Source organism: Arachis hypogaea, chromosome 15 (genome assembly GCF_003086295.3).
Source record: "Arachis hypogaea cultivar Tifrunner chromosome 15, arahy.Tifrunner.gnm2.J5K5, whole genome shotgun sequence".
Lineage (NCBI taxonomy): Eukaryota > Viridiplantae > Streptophyta > Magnoliopsida > Fabales > Fabaceae > Arachis > Arachis hypogaea.
The window spans coordinates 52352407-52357705 of NC_092050.1; the positions used below are offsets into that span (position 1 = coordinate 52352407).

The window sequence follows — 5299 nt, forward strand, 5'->3', positions numbered from 1 at the left end:
CTTTTGTGAGTTATTACTTGAAGACAATTTGGTATACTTGCCGAAGGAAAATTGTTGAGAGACAAGTTTCCGTGCTATCAAGTTTATGGCGCCGTTGCCGGGGATTGATTTTGAATCAGCAATGATTAAATTGGAGGATAACTAGATTGAGCATTTTTCTTTTGTTTGATTTAAATTTCTGTTGAGTTAATTCACTTTCAGTTTTAGTTAATTTCTTCCCTTCCCCCTACTTTTTTGTTTATTTTTTTAGTTATTTACAATTCAGTTCACTAACCCACTAACTGTTTGATATATTGCATCACTCACACTAACAGTAATTCTAACAGAATACTTTCTGCATCTATTTTCCTTGCTTGTACCTTGTTGGTTGTATGACAGGGAGGAGAAGCGGGGCTTCAACTTCCTTTGATTCTGAACCTGAGAGGACCTCCATTAGATTAAGGAGGGAAGCAAGAGGAAAAAGAGTAGTGGGTGCTGAGGAAGAGGAAGAGTACTTTGAACTAGACATGGAGGAGAATATGGAGAACATTCATGAAGAAGAGGCTCACAACCATGGCAGAGAAGGTCTAGCAAATCATGCTGGGCAAGAGAGAAGAGTTCTAGGCTCCTACATCAACCCAAACCCAGGAAACTATGGGAGTAGCATTCAAAAGCCAACCATACATGCCAACAACTTTGAACTAAAATCACAGCTCATCACCCTTGTTCAGAACAACTGTTCATTCGGAGGAGGCGTCCAAGAAGACCCCAATCAACATCTAACCACCTTCCTGAGGATATGCGATACTGTGAAGTCGAATGATGTTCATCCTGACGCCTATAGACTGCTCTTATTTCCATTCTCACTCAAGGATAAGGCATCTAAATGGCTGGAATCCTTCCCTAAGGAGAGTTTGACAACCTGGAAAGATATGGTGAACAAATTTTTAGCCAGATTTTATCCTCCTCAAAGAATCAACAGGCTGAGAGTTGAGGTTCAAACTTTCAGGCAGCAGGATGGTGAGACTCTATATGAAGCATGGGAGAGGTTTAAGGAACTAACAAGGAGGTGTCCACCAGATATGTTCAATGAATGGGTGCAGCTACACATTTTCTATGAAGGCCTTTCTTATGAATCAAAGAAAGCAGTAGACCACTCATCCGGGGGATCTCTGAACAAGAAGAAGACCATTGAGGAGGCCATAGATGTCATTGAAACTGTAGCAGAGAATGACTACTTCTATGCCTCCGAAAGAGGGAACACTAGAGGAGTGATAGAGCTAAATAATGTAGATGCTCTGCTGGCCCAAAACAAGCTCATTACCAAGCAATTAGCTGACCTCACCAAGAAGATGGAGAGGACCCAAGTAGCAGCAATCACCACTTCATCAACAACCCAAGAGGGATTGAATGCAGAGGTAAAGAGTGAGCAGGAGCAAGCCAACTACATTGGGAATTCACCTAGACAAAATCATGACCCATATTCCAAGACCTACAACCCTGGTTGGAGGAATCACCCAAACTTTGGGTGGGGGAATCAACAAGATCAAAGCCAAGATCAGAGACGTCATAACCCCAACAACAATGCAGCTCACCAACAATTCACACAGAGAACATATCAACACCACCATAACAATACCTCTCCACATCCATATCAAAACCAAAATAACACTCCTCATCCTTCTACCTCTAATCCCAACCTACCATCATCTGATGACAGACTCTCAAGGATTGAGAACCTGCTTGAAGGCATATGCAAAGAGATTCAAGACAACAAGGTGTTCAAGGAGGAAGTGCGAGCAAATTTTAAGAACCAGGGAGACACCATCAAGAGGTTGGAATCTCAAGTGGGGTATCTCTCTGAGCAGATTCCCAAACCTACAGATGGATTCCCAAGTGACATAGAGAAAAATCCGAGAGGTGAAACAAAGAAAGTAAGATGGGAAGATTGCAAAAGGTCACTATAATAAGGAGACTGAGGACAAGCCTAACAAGCCGTCAGAACAACCTGGAGATACCTCAGCAGAGAAGAAGGAAAAATATCACCAAGAACCAAAAATCTCACAACAGGAGCTGCTGAGACTCTATGCACCCTTTCCCCAACTACTCAATGGTGCTATGGAGCAGAGAATATACTCAAGATTTCTTGACTTGTTTGCATCTCTGCATGCAAACATACCATTCATCAAGACCATCCAACAAATGCCTGCATACATCAAGTATATGAAGGAACTGCTTCCCAGGAAAAGCTCACTCAAGGGAGGCCAAACTATAGTGATGAACAAAGAGTGCAGCGCCCTCATTCAACCAGAGTTGCCTAAAAAAAGAAAGGACCCAGGGAGTTTCTACATTCCTTGTGCCATCGGAGAAACCATGTTTGATAAGGGACTCTGCGATTTGGGAGCAAGCATCAACTTAATGCCTCTATCCCTTATGAAGAAGATGCAGATCAATGAGATAATGCCCACAGATGTAGTCATTAGGCTGGCTGATAAAACTTAAAAACAAGCAATAGGAGTGGTGGAAAATGTGTTGGTAAAGGTTGGAAAATACTTCCTCCCAACAGACTTTGTCATATTGGACATGGAAGAGAGTCACACTCACCCAATCATATTGGGAAGACCATTCCTAGCTACAGCCAGAGCACTCATAGATGTAGAGCGAGGGGAGATAATCTTGAGGATCCATGATGAACAACTCAACTTTAATGTCTTCAAACTCTCACAAGAAACAGATCAAGAGAACAAGGAACCAAGGAAGGATCACAGTGAGGTACTGAAGGAAGAAACAAGCACTGAAGCACAACCAGCACATCTGGGAACTCCCTTGATTGATGAACAAGGCAAACAGCAATTGCCACAGCTCAAAGAAAATCAGGAGGAACCAAAACCACCAGAATCATATGAGACCAGTAACCACATTTCCTTAAAGGAGGAGGTCACAAAGAGTAAGACAACATCACAAGGAACAAAGAAGAAGGTACCAAGGAGGTGGAGGAACAAGAAGATCCCTACCGAGGACTTCTCTCCAGGGGATAAAGTGATCTCAGCTTACTTCCCAGATATCCCCCCTGATCTCCCCACTGTACCATCTCAGTTACCTAAGGTCTTCACTATCAACAGAGTTCTCTCCTTGGAACATGTAGAGACCATTGATACAACCACTGGATATAGGTCTATTGCCAGAGGAGAAGACTTGAAGCATTATCAACCTCCCTGATGAAGGAGAAACGTCAAGCTAGTGACGCTAAAGAAGCGCTTTATGGGAGGCAACCCATGTTTTATATGCTTTTAGAAAATAGTGAATAAGTCAATATTCATGAATTCCAACCCAAACTTGACAAACACTTGGTGAAATCCTTATTAGGCAGTATATAGTGAAGAATAAGTTTGGTGTTCAAAGCATGCCGAGAGAGCATGAATGCAAACCAGAGCATGCTAATCTTGGAGCCTTGAACAAAACTTTTTCATCACAGTGCTACAAACTAAGTTTGGTGTCACCCAAGGTGCCACCAATGTGCATATAAGGATACACAGTTAGTTAGTTAGTTGATGTTCATGAATAAACAATCTAGTTCGTTTTCTTTATTATTCTAGCCATAAAGTTTAATTTCTCAATGATATTAATTTTTCTTATTTTATTTTTATAGGAAAAGGGAAAGGAGCATTGAAGGGGATTGATTGGACAATTAAATGAGGAAGGTTCAGACACCACAAGATGAGGGTACTACACACGTGCATCAAGAAAGGATTGGTCGAAGAAGCTGGATGATGCTCTTTGGGCATATAGAACAGCATTCAAAACACCACTTGGAATGTCCCCATATCAACTGGTGTATGGGAAAGCTTGTCATTTACCACTAGAGCTGGAACACAAAGCTCTCTGGGCTATCAAGATACTAAATTTTGACAGCATTGCTGCTGGTGCAAAGAGGATCTTGCAGCTACAAGAGATGGAGGAATTCAGGTCACAAGCCTATGAAAATACCAAGATTTATAAAGAAAAGGCAAAAAGAAGACATGACCTGCATCTTGCACCCAAGAGTTTCGAAAAGGGGCAGCAAGTACTCCTCTACAATTCCAAATTGAGACTGTTCCCAGGAAAACTCAAATCAAGGTGGTTCGAACCTTTTCTTGTCACAAAAGTCTCGCCATATGGACACATCGAAATCATGGATGAAGATTCAGAGAGGACGTTCACTGTGAACGGACAAAGAATCAAACATTATATGGGCAATATGGGGGAAAACCCCAGAGTAAAGCGACGATAAAAGAGCGCTCTGTTGGGAGGCAACCCAACCTCAGGTAGTTTCCTTTTCATCTTTATTTCAATAAAGGTCACAAGTTGTTTCCCCTGTATTGTGAGGAGCTAAGTTTGGTGTTCTACACCAAAACAATCCAAGAGTGAAAGTGTAATTCTAAGTTTGGTGTTCCACCAAAGGATATTAGCTAGAATCACACTCCACTCCCAAAGCACATTGCTAGCTCCAACCAATCAAGGGAAACCACTTAGATGTAGTTAGACTTTAGTTAATAATTGTTTTGTTAATAACAAGATATGAGGTTCTCTGCATATATGCAAGGTTTTGTACTGGGCAAGGAACTAAGTTTGGTGTTCAAACACCAAATTAAGTTCAGAAGTCACATGCATACATGCAAGCTAACTATTTCTCAAGTGCTTTGGGAACAAGCAACTTCCAATAACTTTGCAGGAATCTTATGAGGAAATGGTGCACCTGCACCCGAGGAAGTAAGGTAGCAAAGACTATGATGATGACAAAAAGAGGGCAACTAGAAACCATCACCCAAAGGTTGTATTGTACTTAATTCCATGTACTTAGAATGATGAAAGTTGGAAGTCCGAATGCACTTTTGATTAATAGTTACTTGTTAGTTGGAACCTTTTTAAATTCTGTCTTTTAAGTTTTTCATTGCTTAGGTCTAGGATTGCTAGTCTGAATGTCATTACTGCATCATTTCCTTACTTACTTGTATGCTTGTCCTTGTGAATCAAATGAAAAGAGAATGAGTGTTTTATAAAAGACCAGAGTGGAGTTCATACTATGGAGTAAGTTCCTGAGTTTGTGGTGTGGTCATAAGTTAGCTAAGTTGGTTCAACCACAAGGTCGGAAGACAACTATCTGTCATGAATCATATGCTTGAACACACCCCATGAGACTAGCTAAATAACAAGATCCTAATAAGAAAAAGGGAAAGAACAATCAAAGTTGAAGAATAAAAGAAAAATAGCAAGAAAAGAGGCTAGGCACCAAGGGTTTGAGTCTTGAGGGATGTGTCTGTGGTGTTCTTGTACCAAGGAT

At 41.1% G+C, this 5299-nt stretch overlaps 1 non-coding gene across 1 annotated transcript; it reads right to left on the minus strand.

Annotated features, from left to right (window-relative positions):
• Positions 1 to 959: 959 nt before the first annotated feature.
• On the minus strand, positions 960 to 1066 carry LOC112752189 (small nucleolar RNA R71). Its single transcript, XR_003176635.1, has one exon. It is a non-coding gene; the product is annotated as a small nucleolar RNA R71 (small nucleolar RNA).
• Between the last annotated feature and the right edge of the window lie 4233 nt (positions 1067 to 5299).